Here is a 17217-nt window from a genome sequence, read left to right as displayed (position 1 = left end):
TCCAGTCTGAGTACAAAGGTCAATCCAGATTCTTTGTTCGTTTTCTCTCAGTCCCCCTTTTTTGATTGCCGCACAGACAGAAGGGAATTCCCCTCGAGTATTGCTGCAAAACTGAGAATGAGCTAATTCTTACACTGTTTATTATCTTGATAATGTTTGTTTGTTCTTTATAAATCGCGAATGGGCGTCTAATGCACATTTATCTAACTACTACTACATAAAGAAATTAAGCTTCAATATAGCGTTCGCGTTGAGTATAAGTGTGACGGTGAAGATATGGCGTCAGACATTTCACAATGGGTTAACAAACACGGTAGCTGGACCGTAACTGGTCTTATTCACAATATACATTTGAGTACACATTTAACACATTACTATAGTACAGGGTGGACAGATCTGCTTCATGCGCGACTTGCATATCAAACAATCTCATCTCATCACAAAGAATTTAAAATACGAATTTATGACGTCACAATGAAATGTTGATTATTGAATGAAGTTTAATATTGTGTAATGATACGATGCACTTTCATGAGAGTTGCGAGGTGTTGGAATTTTGTGTTGCTCTAATTCTAATTAAACTTGGAGCTTGCTGTACAAAAGATGTTCACCGTTATAAGCTACAATGACTTCAATGAATAATGAAAAAATATTATTAATAATAATTATTATTATTCCAAAGTTAGAACCAAAGTAATATTATTTAAAAAATGGAATATTTTAAACATATTTAAATCATGTTGTGGTGCTTATAACAACGTAAGCTGAATATTTTCATCAACAACACGAGATAATTGCTAATTTCGCAATGATAACATATTCACAACAAAACAACGCGTAGAGCTCCCTTGAGATCCTGACATACTTTCTCGACATTTACTAATCGTTCAGAACAACGCATAGAGCTCCCTTGAGATCCTGGCACACTTTCTCGATATTAGAATCCCTTTTTAAATTTGCGATGTAAAAGCAATACCAGTTTCGCATACATGAGCATATGATTGCGAATAAACCGAAAATTGTTTTATTAAAATTCAAATCATGTAGATTATAACAGTGAACGTCTTTTGTACAAACTAATTCATCAACAACACAAGATAATCGATAATTTAACTAAAATCAATAAGATATTTACAAAGCAACAATATTATTAAAAAGATGTTCACCGTTATAAGCGACAATGATTTCAATGAATAATGAAAACAATATAATAATTATTATTCCAAAGTTAGAACCAATGTATTAATATTTTTAAAAAATGGAATATTTAAAACATATTAAAATCATGTTTTGGTTCTCTAACAACGTGGGCTGTTTTTTTCATCAACATGAGATACTTGCTATTTTCACGATTGTTAGATATTCACAATATTAGCCAAATTTTATATTATTACTTTGTGAGATTTATTTCAATTATTTTTACTAATCATTGAAATCATATAGATTATAACAGTGAACGTATTCAAACGAATTCATAAACAATATTATTAAAAATATTTTTAATAATCATTGAAATCATGTACCAGTTCATCGGGTCAATACGATCTATTATGTAATCTTTGACATATTCAATCTACAGCGTACAGCGAATAATCATGTAATAAATATTACACGTTATATATTGCCTTGCACTTGCTTCAACTGCAATAACAAAGGCAATCAACGCAATATTGACGTAATCATATCTCAGCGTTACTAAAGTAATCAACTAGGCATATGATGTAATCATTACTGAACATGCTTCAACTGCAATACGCAATCATAATGACGTAAATATTTCTCAGTGTTATTGGACTGGAACTAGACGCAATCATGACGTAATCATATCTCAGCATTACTGGAACTAAACAATCACGCTCTCGAAATAACTAAAGTAATCAACTCCGCATATGACGTAATCAATACTGTACGTGCTTTAACTGCAATACGCAATCATATTGAAGGTAATCAACCTACGTAATAATGACGATATAATATCTCAGCGTTACTGGACTGGGACTATGACATCTCTCACACAACCAAAACCTCTCTCGTATTGGAACCACGCATATGACGTAATCATGAACATGAACAACTACACAATCATAATGACGTAAATATTTCTCAGTGTTATTGGACTGGAACTAGACGCAATCATGACGTAATCATACCTCAGCATTACTGGAACTAAGCAAAGACGCTCTCGAAATAACTAAAGTAATCAACTACGCATATGACGTAATCATGAACATGCTGCAATACGCAATCATATTGAAGGTAATCAACTTACGCAATGACGTAATAAATATCTCAGCGTTACTGGACTGGAATTATGGCATCTCTCGCACAACCAAAACCTCTCTCGTATTGGAACCACACCCACTTCGTTCTGCATTCTGATTGGCTAACAGATGTCACGTGATCAAATACTCGACGGTGATTGGGGCGCGTATAAACCCTGTGTATTATACTACTCACTGGACTCCAAGCATGAGTGAGAATGACTCATATTGAAAGTGTTCTGGTATCTCGTGTACGTTTGGGGTTAATGTTTTGTTGTTGGACATGGGAATTCAGTGAAGCCGAGCACAATGATTCCAGTACTCGAATCCGAACAAGGTAATCGTAATTATGCTTTTCAACATCGAGTACCCGACTGATTCGATTCAGAATGGAGTACAAGCCGCCGAGTCGAGTATTGTTCATTATGACGACTTCTCCTCGCCACTTATCGGGTATAATATAAATGTTACTAGTCGAAAAATTATAACGAGAAATGAATATCAAGTGATAAATAATACGGAATAAATAGTTCAGCTCAGTTAAGTATTCGACTTTTATTCAATCAATACACGACAATGAAAAGATAGGAAACGACATGATAGCTAAACGACTTGGGGCAGTCTTTAAATCTGACACCATCCTTGGCCTTGGTGATGTAACGAGGAGGCATGTGGACTGAATAAGCAACAGAAGACAATATAGGAACGACAAACCAGGTGGCGTGTGACTGTCGACGAGGTCAATATATCAGATCATGGTCCAGTAATCTCCAGCTCTGGCGAGTATTCATTCAATAGAACCTTCTTGTATTCCTTATCTACTGTCATTAAGCCCATTTACATGGTCAAGTCGTCTTGGAGCGACGTCATGAGACGGCTTGCCAAAGTGATCGAGTTTACATGGTCATGTTTATCGCAGCTCGAGTGATACACAGCACTGTGGGATTCAGCTGGGGAATATGCTACGGCAGTTGAGATATCCAGAAATACCTTCAACACAATTCTAGAATGACCAAATACGCCGTATATATATTCTTTCTGATTGTGAGTTGTGCAAGTTATATTGTTGGCTGTACTTAGTGTACTCGCTTCACAAGTTGTGACGCTGAACAAATAAGACCACGTGCATATTATAAAAGCAGTATCATGTACTGATAGAGCTTTCATATTCACCCATTTGAAATACGTGCCGGTTTCGTGAAATATGAACATGAAATGTTGGTAAGTTGCTGTAGTCTGTAAACACAGTACAGACCAAAGATGTAGAAAAGCTGAGTCGATATAGTAGATATTAGATCTCGGCAGGTAGTAGAAAGGGGGATTTTGTGTCGACTCAATTCAACGTCTTTTCCATGTACTTCAATAATGTACATATTATGCAGATGCTACAGCCTTTAAACATGGCGAGTAGAATATAGATCCTACATTAGAAGAAGATCCTGACATAATAACCTGTTTTCTACCACTGGGCATAACCTGATCACGGCTGCGTCCACACACACACCACATTATCTTCTACATATTAATCACATTTGCGGTAATTTAATTCAAAACGAATTGGCAAGTAAATAATGGCGACGTGAAAAATGAAACGAACGAAATTACTTGTAGTGCAAAGTAGTGCCAATGAATGAAACTATGAGAACAGTCAGTAATCAGAAGGTTTCATCGTCTGATGATGATAATCCCTCTGGCGTTTTCTTTTCAACACCCTGCAGAAATAAAATGAAAATGACGATTATTAGCTAAGACATTCGTACTGCGAAAATGGCAGAGGTAGCGAGTAACGAATGACTCCAACATTTTTTTCACCGATACTTACTAAAATGGATTTGATTCTGTACTATTTCCACTCAAGTTTTCAAGTTTTTATTATTATATTTTTTATTATTATATGACTAGAGAACTGACTTCAATCGCCACTTCTACTTGATTATCAAGATCAACGCTGACTACTTCAGCAATCTTTGAAAACAGCCACTAACACAAAATGAATTCTTGACTAAAATTTCGTCACATTCTGTCAAAAATGATCAATTCAACAATCCAAACGAATCAGTTATTTGGCAGCTAGTTGGAGAGATATATACTAAGTCTAGAAAGTGGAATGATACTCTGCCTGGAAGCTGAAGACCTAACAATATTGTGTACAGAGAACAAAACATTTGAGTGGCGGCACTGGTATAAACATTAACAAATTATTAGAATTGACAGCAAGATAACCAGCAGCAAGACATTAAAATGAGAATTAGTGCAGTTCCTTAGGCTGTAGTGATACTCAGCCAGTAATTGACCTAGCAGAGAGCAAAATGTTGTAAATAAAGCGAGCGAAACCTTCGACAAATGATACGATAAAACATTAGAATCGACAGTCTTACTAGAAGCAGAACAACAATCATGAGGGGTTGGAGAACAGAAGCCCGGGAAGTGACCATCAGAAATTACTGCATACTGGCCGAACAAATCCATGACCACTAACAAATGGTCTTTTAATAGTCAATATTGATACCAAATGACACCACCCCTATTTCACCGCAACATTTAGCAGATACAGCGCTGGAGTCAACCTTATATAAGCGCTAACCAAACACATATTAGTTCTCCCACCTACTACTTCGCGGATGGAAATACGCATTAAAGCGAACGGACGCGACTTGTCACACTCTTGCCATTTCTGCTCCTTTTTTCTCTTCGTTTCTCTCCTCTGTCGCTTCCGCTTGAGGAGAGAAACAGTCGGCCGCGTTTACGGATCGTGAATTCCCGGCTTAATGGTGATTCTTCCTCCAATGGTCAGCACCTTGAAAATTGAGAACAATGTTGTTGCAAAATGCATGACAATTTGAAAGTTACATCATTCTAATTATTCCAGTTATGGCCGTGAATCGTTACAAGTGCGGTAACCATAAGAATTATTAGCCTACTATACTTTAACTACAAATACAATATATTGTATGAAATAATTACCAATTCTTTTACGTTGATCGAGTCCCAAATAGATGAAATATGTCAAAGAATTTGCTAAAAATTTTTGTATAACAGAAATTTTTGTATATACAGATTCCAAAATTTCTCAAAGTGCACCTTTCAAAAATTTGATATCAAGACTCCCAACATTTTACAATTCGAAGTTGGATGGCTTTACCAGTACACGCGAACAGTTTGTATCGCAATTGACAATTATGTAGAGAACGCTGCGAGACATGTGAGTAGGCCTACCCTAAAAACGTTTCTCTGACATGGACATTAGGGCTCTTAAAAATGACTTTTTTTCTCAAATCGTTCTGGCTACTTGATAAAATTGCTAGGTTACCTAATTCAAGCCTACACACCAAATTTGGTTCAATTCCAAACTGTAGCCGCATTGCTACAGGAAAAGAAAGTTTCTATTTATTATTTTAAAAATAAATAGAAAAAATTGAAAAATTTTCTGTTCACCCCATGAAAGTGTTAGGTTATGTATAGAAACGATGTTCATCAAATTTGGTTCGATTCAAACAAGTGGAAGCGGAGTTATTGCCATCAAAAAATTTGGATTTGAATAAAATAGTATTTACGGTGGGCACCACTATAATAAATAATTAAAGAATTGTGTCACGCTGTCATACTGTTTTACGCAACTGTTATTATACACTGCATTGTTGCTGTGTTCTGGCTCCATTGATGTTATTTCTAAATTCGACATTAATGCGTCATAATTCTCCATCTGGTTTTGAATTAAACTCTGTTTTGCTTCCTTTATCGTGCCGGTAGCTCTTTAATTGGCACGCGAAAAGTTCTTCGGGTTTCAATAACGTTTATCATGAAGGTACTTTTGAAAGCAGTATTAAAATTTTGTACCACCAACCAGTTATTTAATTACTATTTATCTTCAAAGTAAAGGCTCATTGCATGAAGCAGGGTTGAAAGACTCCGAGTCACGATTTTCTGTTGACTCGACTTGACTCGGGTCATCTTCTTAAAGTACGGAAATGACTCGACTCATTGCGCATGACTTGAGACTCAGACGGCCAAGACCGACATTTCATGGTTATTTCAAAGAATAGTACAGCAAATCGCTATTGGGATTTCGTCTATCGATACTGGTAAAACTGCTAAAAGTAAGGAAAATTCGTATATTATAAATGCGACCCACTCGATATCAAAAAAAATATATAAAAAGTTGGTTTAACAAGACTTAAATTGGAAACTGAGCAGATAACACAATGACTTAGACTCTGGCTCGAGTCATAATACCATAACTCGGACTTGGACCTCTGCTCGCTGACTTGGACTCGGACTTGACCCGGTGGTGAATTGAAAATGACTCGAGTCAAAACTATAAAAGTGAGATTGACTTGCGACTCGGAGCCTTGTGACTTGGTTACAACCCTGGCATGAAGCCTCAATAATTACATGAGTGGGGTGACTAGACAAAGAACACAGTCACATTTGCAGCATATCAGGAATGTCTCTTACTATATGTGATCTAGTTCAAATGGAGGTTGATGAAAGCGTATTTCCCATTCTTTCCGACTCTGCTATAACTACACCAGACTGGGAACCTTCTTCAGGATGCTTCTTGCTGAATGACCAATATCGTCGCCGTCAACGGTACGAGTGCAAATGTCTGATACATCAATATAGGAACAGAATTAGTTGACTGTTCATGACCGTCCACGTTCAGAGTTGCATCTCAAAGATGCTAAAATAAGCCTAAATATAATCCAAGCAATACGATCGTCCACTTTGACTGACTGAATTTCTAAAAATAATAAACATAACACCTTGATAGCTTCCACATCTTACGTTTATATATACCGTCTGCTATCGGCACAACAAAGTATTTAAAAATAACAAAACAGATTCAACATACCACATATCTTGCAAAGGCTTTTGCTTTCATTCAATATGTCATCAAACTTCTTTAAATCCTCCTTTGTGGTGAGTGGCTTTGGAATTATTCTAGGATCAATTCCGACATCGTTTTATCATATACAATCTATGGCGGAATAAAAGTTTCGGATAAGTTCTGAAACAAACACAATTTTCCACACAAAAGTCAATTGCCACACGAAATGCCAAATGCTACGGTCCCATTTTACAAGGTATGGCGAGGTAACGTAGTGGTACGTTCCATTATAGCTAAACACCAATGAATTGTGGGTTCGAGCCTGACACGTCGACTCCATAATTCCTACCGAAGTGTTGGCCGTTTATCTAGGCTCCTCCTCGCCATCTGATCCGCATAGCCATGTCTTAAAAAGCCTAGGAGTGGGCCGTGCTATAAGTGGGCAGATGGTTGTCGATGAACTCGGCACTTGGTGATTTCAGCCCACAGGAAATTTCGTAATGAAGTGTATTAACAGCTATTATTAAATAGTATATTCATATTGAAATGAACCCGAATATTTTCGGCTGACACTCGTCAGGGGTAATCGTCAGCAACTAGTAGAGAATTGGAAAGAACATTGTATATCAACAATCGTATCACAAAATATGACGTCACCAGCATGAAATTTCGAATGAGAGAACGTTCAATGTACTATTTTAAGGTGATACACGAACTCCTTTTGTTGACAGAGTTTTGGTTGGTGTATTTTGATAAAAGTTGATTCCAAGGCACACAAATGGAATTGTGAACGACCTCGACCTACGATTCGAAATCGGTCGTCTCGATAATTATTCGCACAAATCGGATTATCCAACAGATGTTTGCCGATGGCAGAATTAATGGCCTTTGATCGATCAGCATCAATCTTAAGTGGATGAGTTAAGGGTGAGCTTTTCACATCGCGTGACGCACGTGTTCTGATAAATCTGGGGCATGTTGATTTATGCGGTCCTGCAGACGTCTTGACGTTCTTCCCACGTAGCCACAATCACAGTGGCACCTATATTCGTACACTACATTACTTTGTTGAAGTGCAGGAAGCACGTCTTTGCGTGTTGAAGGGAGCAGTTGTGTTGTTGTAAAAATCACATTGGTTTTGACTGTATCGTAACATTTACCGACAGCAGAAATCAATTGTTTTTCAAAGCGGGTGGAAATGGGGCCAATCCAAGGTAGATGGATATAAACATCTTTTATTGTTCGTGCGGTGGGCTCTGCTCGTTTTTCTGCGTTGAATTGCGTTAATTTCCTCTCCATGCCGCGGCTGATGACGTGTTCAGGGTAACCGTTATCAAGTAAGATTTTTCGGATGTAGTCAAGTTCTAAACTCAGTCTGTTACCCGAACATATCATCAACGCTCGCTGTAGATAGTAATTGTATTAATAGAATCAGTACAGGCAAACTTAGTCCGACATACCACCGCCGCCGCTCTCACGTTCTCGAAGAGTCCTGCGCTGAAACTGGCAGTACGCATCGTAACAATTGACGCCAAATGCTGCCAAGAGAGCAGTCTTTACTTTACTGTACTCCTTTTTATCCTCATCACTTAATTGCCTATATACTGAGAACGCCGCAGTGTCCAACAATAGAGGAACATATTCTTCTGGCTTGTTACCTCGCAGTTTCATAACGGTCTCAAATTTATCCAGCCACACAGCCACATCCCCCGAAGTAGCGAAGTCCACATACATAGGCATAATGTCCATTATCCTCACCGTCGACATATTGAGCGTTGATGATATGTTCGGGTAACAAACTGAGTTTAGAACTTGACTACATCCGAAAAATCTTACTTGATAACGGTTACCCTGAACACGTCATCAGCCGCGGCATGGAGAGGAAATTAACGCAATTCAACGCAGGAAAACGAGCAGAGCCCACCGCACGAACAATAAAAGATGTTTATATCCATCTACCTTGGATTGGCCCCATTTCCACCCGCTTTGAAAAACAATTGATTTCTGCTGTCGGTAAATGTTACGATACAGTCAAAACCAATGTGATTTTTACAACAACACAACTGCTCCCTTCAACACGCAAAGACGTGCTTCCTGCACTTCAACAAAGTAATGTAGTGTACGAATATAGGTGCCACTGTGATTGTGGCTACGTGGGAAGAACGTCAAGACGTCTGCAGGACCGCATAAACCAACATGTCCCCAGATTTATCAGAACACGTGCGTCACGCGATGTGAAAAGCTCACCCTTAACTCATCCACTTAAGATTGATGCTGATCGATCAAAGGCCATTAATTCTGCCATCGGCAAACATCTGTTGGATAATCCGATTTGTGCGAATAATTATCGAGACGACCGATTTCGAATCGTAGGTCGAGGTCGTTCACAATTCCATTTGTGTGCCTTGGAATCAACTTTTATCAAAATACACCAACCAAAACTCTGTCAACAAAAGGAGTTCGTGTATCACCTAAAAATAGTACATTGAACGTTCTCTCATTCGAAATTTCATGCTGGTGACGTCATATTTTGTGATACGATTGTTGATATACAATGTTCTTTCCAATTCTCTACTAGTTGCTGACGATTACCCCTGACGAGTGTCAGCCGAAAATATTCGGGTTCATTTCAATATGAATATACTATTTAATTGTATATTGAAGTTCTGTACCTCCAAGAAGCTCTTCTAACAGCTATTAATATGAATTATTAAACTAATAATAGTATTATCAAGTGATTCGTCAATCTTGTAAGGAGGTCAGGGCATCCGTAGATCATGCAGTCACGGCGTGATTAGATCACGGATTGCATAGCCGCGGGAAATAACGCAGCGCTCATATACCGACCACGCGCGGTCTGCTTGGAATCGATGGCGTGAGTGACGGGCCTGTGTCGTGTAAGTTTCGAGAAGATGGATCATGGCGTTGTATGTGAGATCGAAACCGTGGAGGATCAAGTGGCGCTTCTTCGTTTATCGATCACGACAAGCCAGTGTTCCTCATCAACAAATGTTTCGCATGATCACGTCAAAATAAATTATTTTTTGCTTTTGGAGAGACGATTCCACTCTCAAGTTAGGGTGTCTCGATAACAGGGTTGACGGATCCCAAGATTACGAGATCTACCGCGAGCCACGACACGTTTAAATTTCCTTTTTGATACTGTTCATTCATATTAAATGCATTTCTAATGCGAAGGTGTTCTAGTGCCAATTCCTCCAAGGGCCGAGTTCACCAAGTGAAGAGCGTCGCGTCATTTCCCGCGATTACGCAATCTGTGATCTAATCACGCATTGACTGTGTGATCTACGCATGCCCTGACCCCCGTACAACATTGACAACCACTCAAAGTGCCAAGTTCACCGGCAAACATTCCAGTAACCAATCATGGTGACCGGTACCGCTATTCCGGCCGAATTCACCAAGTGCCGAGTTTGTGCGGCCGAATTCACCAAGTGCCGAGTTCACTGGTAATCGGGCAGATACGGAATGATAATAATAAGAACCGGCCTGGTGTAAAATGACCAGTGTAGTCGAACCGGTTGCCGGAGAACCCGTCCCTTGGAGAACCCGTCCCTACCAACTCGGCCCTCGGAGAACCCGGCCCTTGGAGAACCCGGCCCTCGGTGAATTCCTCGGGAAATTTAGAAATTAATATGTATTAATAAAGTACTAATGTTATTATCAACCGATTTGTCGGTCTTGTAAGGAGCTTAGGGCATGCGTAGGTCACGCAGTTACGGCGTGGGATATTAGGGTTGCCAGAGGTGGGATATTAGGGTTGGTGGAGGTGGGATATTAGAGTTGCCGGAGGTGGGATATTAGGGTTGGTGGAGGTGGGATATTAGGGTTGGGGGAGGTGGGATATTAGGGTTGCCGGAGGTGGGATATTAGGCTTCCCGGGGGTCGGATATTAGGGTTGCCGGAGGTGGGATATTAGGGTTGGGGGAGCGGGATATTAGGGTTGGGGGAGGTGGGATATTAGGGTTGCCGGAGGTGGGATATTAGGGTTGCCGGAGGTGGGATATTAGGGTTGGGGGAGCGGGATATTACGGTTGGGGGAGGTGGGATATTAGGGTTGCCGGGGTGGGATATTAGGGTTGCCGGGGTGGGATATTAGGGTTGCCGGTGGTGGGATATTAGGGTTAGGATATTAGGATTGCCGGTGAATACAAAATTTCCCGAGGGCCGGGTACACATTTAATGCATTTTTAATTCAAAATTGTTCGAGGGCCGCATTCACCGAGGTCCAGAGTAGTCGAAAAACACCGTGAATACCACAACAAGTAGACCACGCGTGCTTGATATGCAAAATTTCCCGAGGGCCGGGTTCTCCAAGGGCCGGGTTCTCCGAGGGCCGAGTTGGTAGGGACGGGTTCTCCAAGGGACGGGTTCTCTGGTAATCGTCGAACCACCACCATGAACACCACAAACAAACAAACCAACATCTAACATGGAAAAGAAATTACCTTTACAGCCTTTGACAAACACAGTTTCCATTGAAACCAGCAATTTAGGTCTTATTCGAAAGCAGAATAACAACTGTTTTACCGGACATATCAAATCAAATGTTGGAAAGTTCATGTAAATTAGCCCAAAATATTATCTTACTGTGACCATATTCTATCAATATGGTCTGGCTAGCCAAATTCTCTGGGCCAACATAAATACAAGCTGCGTTTGGTTTCAACGATTAATAATCTTGTCACTGGATTCGAGGTATAATTGCACTCAAATATCAAATTTTGCTCCATTAATCAACATCAAGTTGAAAATGTCCATTCTTGCACCAACTTTTATAAAATCACGAATCAGTGTTCTACAGGTATGTATCTATATTGAGTTATATACCTAGAAAATTCAAGCATAAATATTACCGTATGATATGCCGTAGGTATAGGTACCGGTAATTCAGATGTTTGAAGCGACTTGGACAACTAGATAATTATAGTGGTCTAATTTCACTAAATTAGAGCGAAATGCCAGCAATATAATTGTAATCTAATTCGAAAAAAACGGTTTTGCTCTAATTCTAACCTGGAAAAGCTGAAACTTTTCTATAGTTGTCTACACCTGTTTTGCAGAAAGTCAAACAGCTCTAGGCGTCATATACTACAGGCAATTCGAAATACCCCATAAGCTATATGCTACTGCATATATACCTTTAACCCGCTACCTCAGTCAGTCACAATTCCTATATATTGACGGCATTTACCATACTGAAAGAGCGAACTATGCCTGGCTGCGACCTGTTGCGCGTCAAATCTTTGTATGGCGCGATGACGTAAAATTTGAATCGCCGAAATATTCTAGAAGTCACGCATCGATAATCATATTCCTAAACGTACAACATCTCACTTATTTAGTTATTCTCTGAATGAAACTATTAGCCATACTCGTTGAACATGCGAGATTACCGAAAGAGCGAATATATATATAATGAAGATCATATATATCAGAAGAAAACAAAACTGTTCGACCTTAGAGCAACAACGCGAATATACAACACCGGTGACATCCTCACGCAATAAAACGAAGGGAGAACATTGTTTTCTAATAGATAGAACGAAGCTACCGCATGAGATCGAACAAAACCGGATAGAATTCATCGTGATTGAATGTACCGACAAAGTCATTCTTTCTACGTATTTTAGTCGTACCCGCGAGAGATAAAAAATTTGCATTATTAGGTTAACTACCGGATATAACGAAGCCTAATACATGAGATGGAATAACACCGAGTATGAATTTATTCTGATTGAATATAACCACAAGACCATCCTACTACGTATTTTAGACATTCCCTCGACACTTAGAAAATCAGAACCTAATCGAGATGATCCCGGATGATCCTTTTACGGTTTTGTGTTTGCTGGGTGGATTCGTTTTCAAGTACCGGTACTGTTCAAGTCGTCTCCAAGCGACTCTGCGGAACGGATTGAGCTCAAGACGGATTGAAGCCGTCTGCCTTTTTCTGTTTTTCAAAAACGAGAGAGTCGGATTGACGAGTCAGCTTCGAAGCTGACCCAAACGGCCATGTAAATGGGCTTATTGGCTTGAGTGCACTTTTACAGGCAGCCCTCTGAAGAAGCTCCAATTCAAAAAGATTTTCTTCTTTTTGTTCCGTCTGAAAGATACATTGTTGGAAATACGACATCTTCCATTGCAAGTTCCTAACTAGAGTCGGTCAGTAACACAGTGCTTACCTGCACCATTCACCCAAGTGTTATGATTTTGGCTAAAACTGGGCTTGCATCAGTGACTCCCAACCTTTTTCGACTCGTCCCTCCCCCCTATCAAGCTCGACACAAATTTCCGCCCCCCCCCATATTCCCACAACCAAAAAAGAGTACATATAAACGAGGAATTTTATACAACTAAACTCTGATCACTGGTGAATTGACTTAAAAAAGTCAATTTTCGACATGACTCCCGAAAGACTCGTCTCCATGGATATAACACTGGCCAACACAAATTTTGGTGCCAAGTAAGTTTCAACGGTTTTAGGGTGTATTTGCATGTCGCTGAATCAAAAAAGGACATTAGTTTTGGCGAATTGGCTCTATTTTTTGAGATATTTCATTTTTTAGTTTCAAAAAATGAGTAAAAATACCCAATTTGGACGTAGTTAAAATTCTCTTTTTCTACAACTTTTATGAGTCTACATATGTCTTCAAGCATGTCCATACCGCATTCTTTCAGTTCTGAAGCGATATCGCTAAACTCGCAATCGTTAAAACAGAGAGCCGTGTAAACGGGAATCATGTTTCATGTAAAGATAAAGGAAAAATTAGGCGATAGCAGTAAACAAAAACAGCTGACGTCAAAGCACACGCAGTGTTGTTAGTTACGCTAAAAGTACATTCCGTAAGGTGTCAAAGTACTTTATACAACTATAGAACTAGGCTGTTGCTACATAGCTATAAAATGAGATATTGATGTCATGTGATAACTGAAGGTAGTACTCGACACTGTACTTGGTGTTCAGTTTGTAGAAAGCTGAAGAGATCACTCATGACGGTAGAGATATACAGTACAGCAACATATAGCCGGTTGCTAAATAACTTGTGCTGTCCAAAATTGGAGTGCTTTCAAATGTCTTTTTCCAAAGTAATGGGATGCTACAATAGCAAATAGACGTACCTGAGTATCTGGTCCAGAATGAGTATAGCATTGGCTTAAGAGACATTACCAATATGCATGTTACTGATATTTCAGTTCACAAATAAAAAATATCACATCTCAAAAACCAGAGCCAATTCGAAGAACAAATGTCATTTTCGGACTCATCAGCCCCAAAATACCCAGAAACCATTAAAATATTTTTGGCACTAAAAAAATATTTTTTGTTGATGGCCAGTATAATCGGTGGCATTGAATTTTGCACTATAGGTGGTATCTCGATTTTTTACGTATGTATTAGGCATCACTAATTGTAAGCGGATATAGTTTCTAAAATTAGTGAACCAATATAAAACATGTGCATATAGGTAGAAGCAAGGACAAAAGATCTATAATACCACAGGGGCTAACGTTCAAGTCTCAACAGTTACATAATCACAAATCACAAGCAATCCATGATGGGCCGGGATTCCCAGCACAGCTAACACACCTAAAATGACAGTTTCACGCAGTAATGCGTGTACCAGGGGGTGTGTACGTGTGTCTACTGCAAATCTTTGCAACGTCTACATACCCCTCTTTTCTTCTGTCGAGCCATAGTTCCTCATTCGAAGCACTCGGATTTCCTTTTTGAGGCTGCTCATGGCTGCCTTCGAACGTTCACACTAGAGTGAGAGAAACGTAAGGCACGGAATAAAGATATAGGAATATGAGCGATTTCTCAAATCACGACATAGTCTAACAAGATTCCATCGTGGTCTGAGAATTATCGTTCAGTCCAAAGGAAGCCTGCAAAAATTTATACAGCAGTCAAGCACGGCCTCATCGTGACGAAGCATCCCAGCAGCATATTCGTAGTAGGCCTACCAGGGAAAGTGATTTAAAAAATGGATTTGGTCGCGTCAAAGCTAACCACGAAAAATGATAGCGTACAAGTGCTTCGTTACATACGCCAGCACCTCTGTGTATATGGGGTGGCTACAATGGTAATGACATAAAGTGAAATCGGGTCAACAGCACTTCCATGTATAGGCTTTCGCTTTCTCATCCTTCCCGGTGTACTGGCAGATATATCCCAGATATACCTAACTCTGATCGGTGTTTAATTGACGAAGAAAAAAGGTCCTTCTTCCGAGCCGGTGCTCTGACAGCCACGCTGAATAAACCTTATTTTTCACCCAGGGTTTTACAGTGCATGTATTGATGATTTTATATCGGAATCTTGACATATCTTGACCGGTGATAAAAAACTAGTCACTTACCTCAGCTTTAAGATCGTCGATCTCCTTTCGGTGTTCCTCAAGCTCCTTATTTCTAGACCAAATTAACATTGTTTGACGTTCTATGTAACATCTGAACCTTTTAACATGCAAATTTTCTGGAACAAGTATTCTGGCACAAGCTAATTTTCTGGCACAGACCGTAAGAAAAGTACCACTTGTTGTCTCGATAATTTCATGGTTTAATATTCGCGCAGGTGAAATTTTAACATTGGGTTTGTTTCGCGCATGCGAAATTTTAACATGGGGGTTTGTTAAGTTCAAAGTTGCTCCAGACAAATTTCAACAGAACCTCGCCTGTGACATAATAATAACAGAAACGTGAGAGTTTTGTAGGCTTAGCTTGTCTAGTTAGGCTATAGCATACATATAGTTATCGGCAGTTTTTTGATCCCTTGTATTATTTTTCAAGTTCAGGCGACCATAAAGCAAAACAAACTATAAATTTATTGTTAACGAATTGGCAAACAATACCATAAGATAACTGGCAATCAACCCCCAATCTATCTTTTGCAAATAGCCAGAACCACGAATTCCAAAACACTACACATATCACAATAAGCCACAACTAACACGGGACCTATAACTTATGCCGCCGATAACTGCCGACTTCATTAGTGCCTCCACTGGCTTGAGCAAGGCAATGCAACAAATTCAAAGACTCCAATGCCAATTCAAACTCACAATTGTTGAAGACGGTTGGGTTCCTCCCCCATTTGGGCGTGAAGCAGCTGAAAAAGAGGTAAAGCAAATGACCTGAAGCAGCGGTCCCTATGTTTCTCTATAACTTTTGCAGGACCGACACAGTGCTATTAATTTGATATATTCCGGCTCAACAAAAATCAATAATGCCATAGCAAAAGTGAAAAAAAACGAACCAGTGAAAGAAATACCAAAAAGCATTATATACAGTAATAGTTTCATGCGATGGACGTGGAGGCCACTTGTTTTGTCATCACAACGAGTTTATTTTGGAAGTCAAAACTCTCATGTCGTGCTCTACACCCAACCATACTTGTGTTTCATTGTTTCATTTCATTCACTTGTGTAGAATGGTAAAGTCTCGGGTAGAATGGTAAAGTCTCAAGGTCACACTCAAAGGTGGTTAGAGAAGAAGCAACGAATTTTAGAACCATTTTTGGTACCATTTCAGATGGATTTGATCAGGGATGGCCAGGGTCGAACAACGTGACCCGAGTCACGATATTTTGGTGGTTTCGACTTGACTAGTCTTTTTACAAATGAGTATAATGACTCGACTCGAGTTAATTTCTGTATAGACTCCACTTTACTCGATTCGTTGTGCAACGTGCATGAATCGAGATAATTCATATTATTATATAGTAAAGGCACCACATTGTTGGTATTTCGTCTATCAGTTCCGATACTTGGAAAACAGGGCCAGAAACTGTCAGGACAGAAGTAAATTACTATATTATGAATAAAACGTAACTATACAGTTATATTCATTCGCAACTGGTCGTTAAATAGGCTGTCGAAGCTACCAATGTCTTACGGTTTATGTACATCGTCTGCTATCGGCGCAACAAAGCATTATATTATGAATGCGAGCAGTTCTATATCACTCGAGTGGAGTTGAAGTAAGTGGATTGAACCGGATTGAACTAAAAACTGACCATGATTCAACCCTATATTCCAGGGGCAAGAAATATAGGGCCCACGGGCCGGATCCGGGGCAGCGAAGGGATTTTGACCGGCCCGCAGA

General features: G+C 39.5%; 1 long non-coding RNA gene across 1 annotated transcript; it reads right to left on the bottom strand.

The window, feature by feature from the left end:
- Nucleotides 1-3505: 3505 nt before the first annotated feature.
- LOC145457867 (uncharacterized) lies at nucleotides 3506-7548 on the bottom strand. The gene is made up of 4 exons (XR_013920992.1): nucleotides 7114-7548; nucleotides 6717-6867; nucleotides 4869-5058; nucleotides 3506-3973 (listed from the first exon to the last, which is right to left on the bottom strand). It is a non-coding gene; the product is annotated as an uncharacterized LOC145457867 (long non-coding RNA).
- Between the last annotated feature and the right edge of the window lie 9669 nt (nucleotides 7549-17217).

Source organism: Botryllus schlosseri, chromosome 15 (assembly GCF_051294905.1).
Source record: "Botryllus schlosseri isolate E-star chromosome 15, Bs_hap1, whole genome shotgun sequence".
In the NCBI taxonomy this organism is placed as follows: Eukaryota; Metazoa; Chordata; class Ascidiacea; order Stolidobranchia; family Styelidae; genus Botryllus; species Botryllus schlosseri.
The sequence above is the reverse complement of the archived record's forward strand: the minus strand, read 5'-3'. Positions and strand labels throughout refer to the sequence as shown.